Source organism: Opisthocomus hoazin, chromosome 25 (genome assembly GCF_030867145.1).
Source record: "Opisthocomus hoazin isolate bOpiHoa1 chromosome 25, bOpiHoa1.hap1, whole genome shotgun sequence".
NCBI lineage: Eukaryota > Metazoa > Chordata > Aves > Opisthocomiformes > Opisthocomidae > Opisthocomus > Opisthocomus hoazin.
In genome coordinates, this window is record NC_134438.1 from 5,132,301 (window position 1) to 5,147,358 (window position 15,058).

Sequence of the window (15,058 nt, forward strand, 5' to 3'; positions counted from 1 at the left end):
ACGGTCTCCAGGAGATGAATTTTATGTATTGCCTTTGGTGTCGCATAGTCGCACGCGCTGTATTTTCCACCACCATGCGCGTTCTGCCTGCTTGCGGTCAGGCAGACAGGCAGGCTCCCATCTGCCTGCAGGGCGGAGGGACGTAGTGAGCAGGTCACTTTTCAGGGCAGACGGATGGAGAGATGCATCACCACAACAGGCAGGGTAATGTCAGGGGGGCTGGTACATCACGGCCAGACGAGGAGCAGGGAGGAAAGGAGGAGTGGGTGTCAGAGACGGATCCAGTGTCAGCCTGTGTGATGGATGAGGGAGGACCGTCTTCTGGGAAGGGCGGCTGGGGCAGACAATACCAGTGCCAGGAGCTGAGCAGGACGAAAAAAGACCCATGCAAAGGCCCTGATTAACCCTGCATTTAGAGGGAACTGGTCTGTTGCTCTCTGGCAAACTGAACGGCAAGCAACTTGCTTGCAGTTTGGGCCTTCACAAAGTCCTGCATGTCCTTGTCAATCTCTTTGACTGACAGATTGAGAGTCCCAGACAGTTCAGTCTATGACCATGACAGTGAATGGGTCATCCGCTCAGCCATTCACGTGCTTTTCAGCTTCATTCACCTTGTTTTCCGGGCATATTTCATTTTACACTCACCACTTACTCCTCTCTCTTCACCCAGTGAATGTGTCTCCTTGGAAGGGGTTGTAACCAGAGCAAAGGTATTATTCCTCCCACAGTGACCATACAGCGGCAGAGGTGTTTATGCAGCCCATGGTGGAGGAAACAGGAGAACCTCACATGTTTATCATCTGCGAGGGCTGGCCTGTATTCCTTGGTGCCGCTACAATTTTGGACTCCCCCTGGTTCCTCAGGGCCAGCTGGGTAACGCTGACAATTTCCCAGTCCTTGCTGGGAGGAGGAATGCACTAGCAAGATGCTCCTCTCGGCCATCCTTACCACTCCTTTCATGGCAATATTAAAGAACTTGGGTCCCGCCCCAAACTGGCAGGAGCAGCAGAGTGGGAGGCTGCTGATGCAGGAGGGTCAATCTAGGCAGAGAACAAGACTCCTAGCAGCCCAGGAAGATACAGAGTAAAACTTTAAAGAACTCTAAAAAGCAAGGAGCAATTAAGTAAACCATTAACTGTTGCTGCTCACCTTCTGCAAGAATAAAAGACAGAATTTGTGGGTTTCGTGTTCATTAAGACTCCATGCTCACCTTTCAAAGTATAGTTTTAGTTCTCTATCCCATAAATCTACCCTAAAATTTCATCTTTTTCTTCCTAGTATAGTATTTTCCTATTCATCCCTTACCTTCTAAGTGGCTATCTCGTATACCAGGCACCTTTCTTTTCCCTGGCCTCTCCCTTTATTTATCCTCTTGTACAATTTGTATCTTCTTTGTACCTCAGGATCTTACATCTCATTGATAAGAACGTTGAGATCTGCAGTTTGTCTTCTCTGGAAGGGTTTTGGCCTCCTTCCTGACTCTCTAGGTATGCCTGCAAAAATAGAACCTGCGCATTGCTGACTTATGACTAAATCCTTGAGAAATAAACTTCCTTCAACAACAAGCCACAGCCGTCTGAGGCAGAAGCCAAGATACACTGGCCTTGCCACATGCCACAAAGGTCAACAGACCCAAATTGCCGGATCAGACAGGAGGACAGAATGCCAGAAGCAAAGGACATATAAATTTAATGACTGTCAGCTTAACTATGTCAGCTGATTTCTGAGCTCAGCCAGAGGGTGAAAGGAGAAGGCTGGTCCCAGTTTACCTTTACAAGTCTCAATGAACTGAGGCCTCTTTCAAACACAAGTAGTTACAGCAGTTCCTTAAACATTTCACCCAGGAAATGTTCTTTTGCCCTCAGCTATTCGGTGTATCGGGCAAGCCATCTACAAGTCCCAGGCAGCCAGTCACGCTGACCTGATCAGAAGGGGGCAGGAAAGCTGTGAGAGTCTACAGAGCAGCCAAGGCCTGCAGTGCTCTCAGCTGTGCTTATTAAAAAGGATTTATTATTTGGAACATCACACTGTCCTAACCATTGTTTCCAGGGAAGCAAGGTCACAGCACTCGCACAAGACTCAGGCACACGCAAAGCCCTGGTGAACCTGAAAGCCACCTAACTTGGCAGCTGAAGGAGAGCTGCAGCTGGGCCACTGACGGTCACTGAATCACAGAGGTGTCAGTGAAAGGGGGCTCTGGAGGTCCCCAGTCCAACCTCCCAATCAGGGCAGGGCTATCTTGAACCCAGATTGGAGCAGTCATGGCTTTTCCACCAAGTCTTAACAACCACCCATATCACCCCAAGGACAGAGGTCCCCCCCTCTCTGATGACCTGTCCCAAGCTGGGACCAGCTACCTGGAGAAGTCTTTTCAGCCCAGTCTGAACTTCCTGAGGTGCAACTTGTGGCCATTGCCTGTTATAATCTGGCACCATCAAGAAATGTTTGTCGCTGTCACCGTTGTGACCACTCCTTGCTCTGCTGGCCACAGGCCTTCCAGTTTAGCCCAGGATGTAGTTAGCCTTATGATGAGCACACACAGCTCGTTCATATTCAGCTCAGCATCTACCATAACATCTATGTCCTTTCCTAAAGGACCCCAGGTCCTATTCCAGGCTGCTCATTGTAGCAGCCTGTTGTCTCTGCATACGCTCAGCTACATAATTAAAAACAGATCTGAAGAACGGCAAGCTGGGGACTGGACAGAAAAGCCACTCACATGGGGGGACATTGCCTCAGCCCTTTCTCCTTGGAGATCTGAGGATTTTGCCTTGCAGAACAGCCCCACAGGACTTCGGATCCACTGTATTTGGGATGGAAGCAGAGGTTGGGGGCTGAAACCATGAACCCCCATTCGAAGAGAGTTGTGATGGTGCTACCAAATGGCAGCTAAGACAGGAAGGAGCAACACAATATTGCAGAGGGTGTGAAAACCGTAAGAGGTCTCAGGAAAGGCCTCACAGAGAAAGTCTCATAGTTCTCCTTGGGACAGAGTCCTTGGGATCCAAAACCAGTGAAAAGAAAGGCACACGTAAAGGATCAGGCTTGCTAGCCAAACTCAGACAGAAAAATGGGACCCCGCGCTCAGATCTTGACAGCAGCTGTGAGAAGTGCAAGTTGAGTGCAGTGACACAAATCTATGGGGGACATTCTTCTATCCTCCCTTCCCACAACCTAAACCCAAAACCCAGGCAGGGTACAGTCAATGTGCTGAAGAGCAGGGCCTCCTATTCAGAGGGACCTGGACAGGCTGAAGAAATGGGCTGACAGAAATTCCCTGAAGTTCAGTGAAGCGAAATACAAAGTACTGAACCTGGGCCAGAATCGGCCCGTGGAGCAGGGCAGGCAGAGAGCTGACTGGCTAGGAGGCAGTTTTGAAGAAAACGACTTGACAAACAACAGGAGTCAGCAGTGAGACCCTGCACCAAAGAAGGCCAACAGCATCCTGGGCTGCATCAGCAAGACCAAGGTCAAAGAAGGTGATTCCTCCCCTCCTTTTATGAGGCCATATCTGAAGTACTACATACAGTTTTGGGCCCCCCAGTTCCAGAAAAAAATAGGCATGGACATAATGGAGCAAGTCCAGCTGCAAGCCAACAAACAGAAGGCTCATTAGGGGGCTGCAGTCCATAAGGTAGAGGAGAGACTGAAGGAGCTGGATTTATTCAGCCAGGAGAAGAAGAAATTATGTGGAGGGACTGAATTTCAGTCTTCTGCTACCTAGAGTGGCTTATAGAGAAGGTAGAGCCAAACTCCTATCAGCAGTGCACATCAACAGGACAAGAAACAATAGATATGAGGTGCAACAAGAGCACTTCCAATTAGATGTCAGGAAAACAAAATCCTGTGAGACTAGTCAAACACTGGAACAGCAGCCCAGAGACACCATATCTCCATCTCTGGAGATATTAAAAATCTTACTGCATAAAGCCCTAATCAACCTAATCTAGTTTTGAAGAGGAACCTACTCTCAAACTGGTCATTCTTTGAGCACAAGATTTGACCCAGAATATGGAAAGACTAGCCAAAAAAAAGGACAAACTGAAGGATAAAGGCATCAGTGGGCAAAAGGATGGAGAAGGAGGAAAATAACACTGAAGTTAATTAAATTTGTCAAAATAGTAACTATAGCAAGTAGAATGGTTGTACTAATTTTAACCATTGAACACGAGACAGTCATACAAATTTTCTGGGTAGAAGTACTAGGGCAAAACTGAAGGAACTTGCTTTGTTAAAAAATGTGGAAATTGATAAAGGGCTAAAAGGAGGAGCAATCACGAATACAATAGAGATCAAAATGCAGATGGAGTGACAGTGAGTATCTGCAAAAGCATGACCATAAAGGAAGAAGGGCAAGCACTGCAGAAAAGAGAACTTCTGAGAGTTAAAAACCATCTTGACAAACCATCCCCTACAAGGCAGGCTGTGGGAGAAGCATCCAAACCTCAGCATGCCAGTCAGGCATTTAGGATTCCTGGCAACATTTCTCTTCTAATGGTTTTCTTGCCATGAAAGTCTGTCATTAAGGCCCTGTGATTAATTCCTGACATGCTGCAGTCTGATATCAGTTATTATTAATAACTGGGCAGTCTTACCTTATTAGAGGAGTAAATCTGTGTATGCCCAGAGAGGATACAAGTTGCTTTCATCTGCCTTCAGTGAGGAAGAGACCCTGAATGATCAGGTTCCTTTGACCTTGCACAGGTGGTATGAATATGCCACTTCTTCCAGGGCATCAGGGCCTACTCTACACTCAGGGCCCTGACTCTACTCCTTAAGTCTTGTCATGGTACAAAGTCAGTTTTAAGTGTAACACAGTGGTTCAGCTATTTCATCCCTACCTTGGGGCAGATTTCATCTATCTGGTCCTTGAAACCTGTTGGTTTCATTTTATTTCATCTGTACATTCCATAACTTTCTGAGCCTTCAGTCTGAGACAGATTCCAGTGGAGACACTCACAAATGAGAGACCCAAGTGTAGGGACCTACACACCGAACACAGATGTAAACAAAATATTGTGGGTTTTTCTGCTATGACCTTAATTTCCCAGTGTAGTATTTTGACACCTTTTTCACATCTACAGATTCTGTCAGGTTCTTTGTCCTGATGACTTTGAGAAAGGAGGTTTTACTAGGTTTTATGTCTTTTCCAACCTGGTATGTTTTCAAAATCCAGATGTGCTTGATCAAGTAAGAATTGACAAATATCAGTGTAGGTAGGATTGTAAGAATTCTTTCAAACAAACAGTGAAAAAATCTAGAAGAAAAAAAGAAAATGGGTTCATTCTACAGTGTTGAGAGGGTGAGAATGTGTGAAGCCTCAGTTTGAAATAATGATGATGGCAATAGCGATGACAATAAAGCTGACTTGAGAACAGAGGATACAGAAATGGAAATTACCATGGAAGCAGTGGAAGGAAAACTCCAAGGGCAATTCCAGCACTAGCTGACAAAGTATTGCTGTTAGAAAAATATCAGTGCCAGCTTTTGGTCTCAGCTTCTGAGGCCTCCACCAGAATACAGGGAACTCTGCTGTTTGTCCATATTCAAGAATGATTTGCTCAAGGAGGAAGATGTACAGAGATGGCATCACGGGCTGCTCAAGGTAGTGGAGGGCAAGCTGTGTTAAAAAAGAGTGAATAAGGTTAGTTTGTTCAGGCCAACAACAGAAAGATGGGAGAAAATACTATTAAATACCTAGCAAAAGTAAATAAAAAAGGGAGCACAAAGTGACAGCAGGACAAATGGAAATAATTGACCATAAAGAGGAATATCTTGGGATTTTTAACCATCAGATCTGACTAACAGTCTCCTAGTTGGAATATAGGCAGAGCATCTGGCAGAGTTAACATAGATTTATTTATTTTATAATGGGAACTCTGTGACTGTTTTCTGTCACTCAAATCCAGCGATCTTTCCTAAGGTCAGGAAAGAAGTCTGGGAGGACAAATGGCCAGGAGACACTGAACTCAGAAACTCTTGGCTGCAGTAAATGCCAGTTGGGAGTCACTTGCTGTTCAGTTATTTTGCCAATTTGTTGTCCCTAGCATTGGGCATTTTCTTTCAACAGTCAGACTATAGTGAACTTCGTGCACTCCGTGCTAGGGCTCCCATGTGTGCGGGGCCAGCAGTAGGGCCATGAAGAAAGCTTTAAGACAGTGCACTCATTTGAACAAACAAGGCAGCACCACACAAGCTTTGAGCGCTACCAACATCCCTGCCAGTGAAGCCCTTAGAATAGGAGGTCCCAGTTCTTACCTGCTAGCAAGCCCTCCATATCCTTTAGGTGGAAATCACAGACTGGTATTTCATCCAGACAGCAATACTACTTTTGTGCGTCTGTCTTCTCCTCTGCCAGTCACAGTGATGATTCTTCCATCATTTGGTGTGTATGTGTGTGTTTATGTGTGTGTGTACATGTCTGCAGGAGGGAATTTTATTGGAACCTGCTGAGCGCTTCAGGGCCTAAGAATCACAACAGTTGCCTCAGGGTTCATGACTCTGCTGACTTCTGACCAAGAATGCGGAAAGCTGTGACCCAAAGAGTATGCACTCCACCTCCTTCGGCATCCAGCTGACAATTGAGCTGACAGCAGAGCTAATGCTCCAGCACGCTCCGTCTAGTGGGCTGAGTCCCCCGCCGCAGACTATAAATTACACACGGCCAGTTTTAACACCTCTTGATATAGTTATGCATAAAAGTTTTCAGTCCTAGTGGCTCTGTAAGCGGTCAGCGCATCTGCCTGTCCAAACAGCCGTCAATAATAAGGAAATAACCCCCCTGGTGAGAGGAATTTTAGAAGCTGCGAGGAGAGGTCGCAGCTGCAGGGAGGACAGCATGAATGTGGCTGTATGCACCTACTGACACGGCTGGGCACTTGGCTTCAAGGACAGGAGCTCTCTCTGCAAACAGATCTCCCTGGCAGAGGCCTGTGCTGAACACAACTGCTACAACACCACCAGTACTTGTACCGCGCCTTCTGGTTAAGAACATTTTGCCGGACCCTGAATCCCCAGGCTGTTTCATGGGGAGGTGGGAAACACAGAGCTGCTGCATGATTTACTCCACATGAGAAATGAGCATTCCCAAGGAAACTACCAGAAAAATCTTTCTCCAGACTTCAGGAAAAAACACACAAGACCTGACACAACCATTCTACAGTCCACAGTCCATTTCAGAGCTACAGAGAGCACCCGGAGGCTCTCTGGTTCATCTCTCCGTGTTTGGTGAGATGCACTGACTAATTTAGTTGTGAATCAAAGGAATCCCAGTGCCACCACTCAGAAAGAAAATTCATCACGGAAACAGTAGGCAGGAAGCAACACCAAGTAAGTCTCTCCTTACTCATAAATCAGCTTTTCCTCACACTCCAGCATCCCCCAAAGGTGAAGAATTGCCTTGCTTTGGCTAGTTTGGGTGAGAAGCAGACACAGGGTGGGGCACTGAGACCTGTGCCCTGCCACGCAGCCCTGTCAGCAGCCTCACCGCCAGCAAGCTGCTGTGACTTGGCTGTTTGCCGCTGACTCCCGGCAAGTATGAGCTGGGCCATCCCCACATTACCCTGCGAGTTCCCAGCACACACGTTCCTAATGAGATGATCCAGCAGAGCATCTACTCCAGCCAGTGCCAGAATCCACCTCCCTTTCACGCCAACCGTTGTTCTCTGTGCACTGTACACTGCAGGAAGGTGAACTGGCTCGTGACCAGGGCTGCTGGGTAGCACATGACCTTCAGCATGACCACTAGCACTCCTGAGAAGATGTCATTCCTGCTCTAGGCTTTTTGTCTCCACTGACACGGCCGTAGCATACTTTCCAGATCACCTATCACAGCAGTTTGAGACAGCGTAACTCCATGTTAAAGATATTTACTTGGCACTGTAGAGGAAGAACTGGACCTGGGAAGTTGTGATCCCATCACAGCCTTTCAGAACGTGCCATCAAACGAGGTCTCTGTTACTCTGCCCTACAGCCTGTGTGGTGAATAGCTCCCCTGAACCATCAATTACAACACACAATTAGCTCCACCAAGCAAGAGTGTCACAGCACAGTCCTGGCAAACTGCCCTTCCTCCCACCTCTCCCTCATTAGGCTACTCCTCTCTTGCTAGATCTTTCATTAGCTTGTCAGCAGCAGCTTGGCCTGGATTGAATACCCTGCATTCTCCCAAACAAAACCATATAAGACAGATGGGACACCAAAAGCAGCAAGAGAGTAGGGTGAGGAGACATGCAAAGCAATCAATATGTGCCTGTGACTTCAGGGACAGGCTTGCCAGGGGCAGCAGTGCAGATTTCTGCCATCTTGGACAAACTGGGGATGTTCAAAACATAGGTTGGCTGAGACCCAGCAACCTCATTTCAGCAAATCCATGGTAGGGCCAGCAGAAGGGAGAAACAAAACCCAGCAAAACCAGTAGCCTTGAGGAGTAAAGCTATTTATTGTATCATTGAAGTGAAGAGCCCAGCCACGGTCAACCTCCCAATTCAGCTTGGAGCAGTTTCACAAGAACGCTTTGTTTACACCTCGCCTGACTCCCTCGCTTTCGCTAATTCAGAAGCCAACGCTTGGCCTCAAATCACCTTTTCCCTGAATTCTGCGGCTGGGCTGCATTCCCCCCGTCTGCCACCCTCCGAGCTCAGCAGATGCTCCATGGCGCCGCTGCAAAACATTGAGCCAGTACACGGAAGGAGGGGAGGGCAGCAAAAATGCTGGATGGGGAGGGCAGCCCATAAAACATACACCTGTTGTCAATCAGAAGCCAAGGCTTATGTCAGCCTGCTGCAAATATTTTCCCTTCCACCTCGGTGACCTTTTCAATCATACTTCACGAGGGAGACTGCTCCCATTAAGTGTTACCCGATCCTCTGCTAATGCAGCAGTTATGAAAGGAGCACAGCACTTGTCATTAGGATAAACACCTCTGCCGTGGGAGAAGGCTGCGGAGAAGGGGCACACACCCGCTCCCCCCTCTGCTTCCTCAGGCCCTGTCCCTCTGCTGCCCCTCAGCACTGTTATGGCCTCACACTGGGACAAGGAAAGCTGAGCCTGGCTGAAGCACTAACCCCTGTCTCGGCAGGCTCATCTGCCAGCCCCTAAACTAGCACCCAGCGAAGAGGATCTGATGCTCTGCAATGTTCAGTGAAATGTTCCTCTGCACAGGAGCAATTCAGGATAAAACACTCGCTGTACACTGTCCCTTCCACACTCTATATCACCTTTGTTCAACTAAATTTTGTGAAAATGGCTCCTACTGCAGCTGTCCACTGTCCAGTCAGGTCTGAGAGCCCATTTCAGCTTTCAGCTTTATCATGCTCAGGAAAAAAAGTCTCAGGGGAAGCATGAACCCACTGTCCCCTACTGCAGTGCTCCCTGGCGCTGCCATCAGTCTTCATACGTGCAGCTGCAGCTTGTGGCAGCCTGCTTGGGTGGCACACAGAGGGTGACCTGGGCAGGATCTCCAAGGGGCTGGGGCTAACGGGTGGCTGGGGACTACTGCCCTGCAGGACTTGCCCAGGAGAAAAGAAGAGCTTGGAGATGAGGGCAGCCTCTCCTCCAGGAGCATGCAGAATGATGGCCACAATTCTGGGTACTGGGAGAGGTGAGATTCTGGAGGACATGGATCCCTGGATTGATCTGGCGTCATGTTTCTCTGGCCTCTTCAGTGTACAAACTAGTGCTGCCATTAACGTCCTGCCAGCTGGCTCCTTCCAGCTCCTGGTCATGCTCAGATGAGTGACCAGCAGCAAGATATTTCACCAGCCCTTTGAGGAGGGTGAATAAATTCATTTCTCTGCTCCAGAACAGGACTGTACATACGCAGAATCTAGCTCTTACAGCCCTGCAGAGGGACCTAAGGATGCCCAAAAAGGGACTGACTTTGGAAGAAATGGCACACATAGGCAAATTAATGTGAAATAAAAGGTGCTCAGCATTTGCACTGAAATATTTGTCAAAGGAGAAGAAACAGCAATGAAATGAAGACCCTTTCTTCTTCAACTGCTTTGTTGCTCCAGCCCTGGCTCTCTAAATTGTGGCAGATGCCTCCTGGGTCTTGGTGAGCAAGAGAGCACCTCCATCCAGCAGCAGCAGCAGACGGACTGTCATCGGCAGCTGTGATGGAGGTGGCCCAGGAAGCAGTGGTAGCACTGTCTGAGGCCACTTGGGCTGTGGGTTGCCTACGCTGCAAGTGTTCAAGGTGTGCATGCCTGCCTTACCACTATCTGCTTGGCATGAGTGGGCAAACATGAGATGAGTCTGCAGAGACACTGAAGTATTAGCTGCCTTGGGTTTGACATGAATCCCTTCTGGAAAAGCCATCTACAGAGTGGTGTTCTGCTGATCACTGGTCCCTGTGCAATGCCTCGAATCATATGTCTGTGTCAGAAAACACAGAATCACAGAAGGGAAGTGACTTTGGAAGCTTCTAACCCAAGCCCAAACTTATCTGGACCTGTACTTGCTTAGGTATTTTTGGCAGGCTAGAGCTCCATCATGGGAGAGAAGCAGAAAAAATGGCAGTGGTTTACAGGATTGCAGCTCTCTGCACCAGTATGAACTGGTTAGTGTGAATGCAATGGAAATTCCTGCCACTGGGACACCCTGTAGAGCTGGCCACCACTCCTACGGACTATCTGGCCATCCCTGCATTACCATTCATGAGTATTCCCCAGCAAGGAAAGAGTCATTGAGACTGAGAAGGAACTGTGAAATCTGCCCATCACAGCAAGACCAGTTTCCAGGAGAATTTTCCCTATTTCTGTTACACTTGAGGTAGAAAACATATAGAGATCTAAGGGGGTCTCACGACATGCTGAGGGCCCTCCTCCAAGAGTCTGGAGGAACCAAGGACTGAGCAGCAAGCAGCAAAGGTTGCTGCTGAGCAACGGCACATCACCAGCAGTAGCTGCCTGTAGATAAGAAAAAAGAAGGAATGGGGGCAATAATGGAGACACTCTCCACTGTCTTTAAATCAGCAGGGAGAGATTTCTGCCCATCTGGCACGCAGCTGAGTGGGCTTTCCCTCAGTTTGCACTGTGTGCATGGAAAAGACAAATGATACTGGTCTGGGAGATCAGACTGTTGAAATATAAAGGGAGAGATGTTATCTTAGCCCTCAGCCCTCAGGAGAGATTTCCTGGCATGTCACTGCCATCCAGGTGGTGATAACTGGGTATAATTTATTCAGGTAGAAATCAGTCTTCGCACTCTAACAACTTTTTGTTTGCTCTGTGCTGAATAACAAGCCCACCAATGCCCTGGAAATGATGATTCAGAAGACATGTGCAGAGTTCCTAATACTGCGCAATGACAAGAAGTTTCATCAACTCAGATAAACACTCCTGCCTTCTTGGTGACAGTCCCTCATACTTCAGATGTCTCCTTTCCCCTACCTGCCAACATCTGAAATCTATAAATAGGGCCAACTGGGAGAGGAACAGGGGATGTACAGTGCCACCCACCAGATATCTGTTAGGCCAGGGCACACGTCTGGAGGGAGCTAGTGGTAAGTAAACACAGCACTAGGCAGCGAAGGCCTGACCCTGCAAGGCTGGGGCAGTCTGGCAGATCACTAATGAATCCCAAGCTCCCTCCAGAGCAGACTGGCTCTGGGCATTTCTCCAGCTCTCCTCTCACCTCAGGAGCACAGGCCCACACTGCTCCAACGCCTGCAGCAAGGCTCCAGCAGAGAACCCACATCCCTGCAGCAGACTATGCTGAGCTGACGGTGAGGTTCAGGAGATTCTTGGGATGCCCGGTGCAGCGCTCGCTGATGTTGGTGTCAGCCTTTCCACCACTGGCAGTGTGTTCTGGTGCAGGATACCACCACCAACCTACCAGCAGCTTCCAATAACCTACCAGTATATTCCAGTGTTGCACCAAACGCCTGCTGGCAGAGCAGCCCCCATCCCTGTCACAGAATCACAGAATCACAGAATGGTAGGGGTTGGAAGGGACCTCTGTGGGTCATCTAGTCCAACCCCCTGCCGAAGCAGTAGGTTGTAGAGGACCTTGTCCAGGTGGGTCTTGAATATCTCCAGAGAAGGAGACTCCACAGCCTCCCTGGGCAGCCTGGGCCAGGGCTCCGTCACCCTCAGAGGGAAGAAGTTCTTCCTCATATTCAGACGGAACTTCCTCTGCTTCAGTTTGTGCCCGTTGCCCCTTGTCCTGTCGCTGGGCACCACTGAAAAGAGCTTGGCCCCATCCTCCTGACCCCCACCCTGCAGATATTTGTAAGCATTTATAAGGTCCCCTCTCAGCCTTCTCTTCTCCAGGCTGAACAAGCCCAGCTCCTTCAGCCTCTCCTCACAGGAGAGATGTTCCAGTCCCCTCACCATCCTCGTGGCCCTCCGCTGGACTCTCTCCAGTAGCTCCTCATCTTTCTGGAACTGGGGAGCCCAGAACTGTCCCTCTGCACAAAGGCTGCTCTCAGCGGTTTGCAAGTCCCAGCAGCGCAGATCACCCATGTTTCAACAGCACAGGTAAATACCTCCCTCTGCAGACTTTCTTTACTCTACAGCCAGAGGCTGAATCTTGCTCTGCATTATACACCCCTTTTTCACTGAGCCCAAAAGAGCAATGGAGAGAAACATGATTTTTGGCTCACTTCTACTGCTCATGGGACCCTTTGTTACCCAGAGCCAGAAGCCCAGAACAATCCAGCGCAGGTCTCCGTGATGTGGAAGCATTCAGTGGTAGCGTGTCACACTGGCACAGGCCACTCCTGTCAAAAAATACCACTTGGAACCTACTCTTGAAAAAATCCTGACCAAGCAGAAAGCCACCGCAGCAGTAGTGCAGAGCAGCTTCTGTGCCCAGGCCCTCTTTTGCCTTCCCTTCCAAGCAGAAGGCTGTCTGACAAGTAAGGAATGGCTCTTTGACATGTACAGGACAACCTGCTTTCCAATCAGTGTCTACTTGCTGGTAAAAGCTGTTAATTGCCTCGTATAGTCTTCTGTCAGCAACATTATCTCCTCCTGTCCTGCTGAGACTGGAACGAGGGATTGTCCTGTTCAGTGGCTGCAGTGGGACATGGAGAGGGGGAAGGTGAAATATAATATGAGAAATTATATCTACGGCAGCAAGCAAGGCTAACCAAAAAGACGTAAGGGAAGCAGGATTCCAAGAAGAGAGGAATGCTGGGGGAGGAAAAGCATGGAGTCCTCTTGACAAAGGTCCAGGATCATTTTAAAAGGGCCCAAGAAATTATTTTTTAAAGCCTATTTTTAAAACAACCTACATGTGTGATGAGCACACTGCCTGCCACACTGCTATCTTATTACTTCCAAGATTAGCAACAAAAAGATTAATTTAGACAGGGTGGAATATTTTCTAACAAAAGTGTCCCTGCCTTCTGGGGAGCAAGTCTGACCCGAAAAGATCACGTACAAGGAAATCCCACACCACGGGCAGCCCCTCACGGATAGGAGTCCCCCAGCTGGAAATACAACAGTTTGGGTTAATTTCAGCACAGCTCAGGTGACTGCTGATGACATCATGTCACTGTAATATGTCACTATAATTGATGATAAATATATGTACTCCCCTACAGCTGACAACAAAAGCTGCAGAGACACCAGTGGATTAGGCCAACACTCCTGTTCTCCAAAGAAAGTTCATTGAGCAGCTACTAAATACTAAAATGAGCTTTGCTTCAGGAAGTTCCTAAGACAGACAGAAGGACCTGTGAGGCAAACCAAGGAATGAATCCTCGTACACTAGCATGGCTCCTGTACCCTGCCCTACGCATCGCTCTCACACAAAGAGAGAAGCAGGCTATTTGGCTAGATGCTATGGTCATCCCACATAGGTGCACTTATGTACTTGTATTAAAGTGACCGGTGTAACACGGGGAGCCTTCAGGGGCTTCCCACCTGCCTGTCAGTGCTTGCTTTTCTAGCTTACATTTTAATTCCTCCAAGTAATATAGAAATAAAAGGCTTCTGATCACTCCCTGTCCCTCTTCCAAGAGCTGCAAAACCCGCTGACAAACCCGCTGAGTCAGCTGACGCAGAAGATGACAAGCTGCTGCAGCTGGAGCCTCCATTGCCCTCCTCCTTGAGGCTCAGCCCTGAAGCGAGAGGCAAAACTCCCGTCCACACTGATGGAGACATAGGGATGGCCCACCTGGGGACTCCCAAACGAAAAGCTGATGGCACGGCTAAGAAGGCACAGCGTTCGGGTTGTACTGAGGGAACTTGCCCATTTATTAACATTTTTGCATTCTTTTCTTTGCCAGAGAAACTGAGCATACACTTTACTTACACTGAAAATTACCTCCTCGGAATGCAACTGAATAATTTCTCCAAGTTGCTACTAACAGCTCTGGAGAGCACGCTGCTCCAAGGGAGCCTAAGACAGATGGGATCCTATAACCAGAGCCCCCTTCCCAGTCCCACCAGCCCTTTCACACACTGGAAATTCATCCTGCCCAGGGGTCTCCACAGAAATCACTTCATCCATCCTAAAACAGAGCAGCTGTTCAGCAGCAGCACAGCATGGCAGGTCAGAAGGCAACGAATGCCGTATCCAGTTGAGACTTGGGAATTTTTAGGGAAACAAAACCCCAGCTGTGTAAGTTGGAAGAGGGCCGAGACACTTGGTCCAATACTGCTGCTCCAAACACAGCACCACGCAACCCTTCCAGACCACTGGGACTTGGCTTGGAACTGTCCCCAAAGCAGCGACCTCTGACAGCAAAGCATTCCTTGGTCTCACGTGAAGTATTTTGCCCCACTCTGAACCAGAAAGAGGGATCCCTGACTACCAGCCCAGCTCAAAAGCTCTTAGCTGACAAAGTTTACAGGAGCAGATCACAGCGTGAGATGGGCTGGGATGACTGCAGCCCAGCAGGAGCATGACCTTAGAATGCAAAACCAAGTCGCAGCAGGCCTGATGCCAATAATACACTTAGGCCTAAATGTTCCAGTGTTCCATGCCACTCCATCAAAAAACTTGGAGAAACTTATTTTTGGCTCAACCAGGTGTCACAGAAAAGGGTGCCAGCGGCAGTGTTTCCCTGCCAAGTCAGAAGGAGACTTACAGGGAAGCCCGCGCA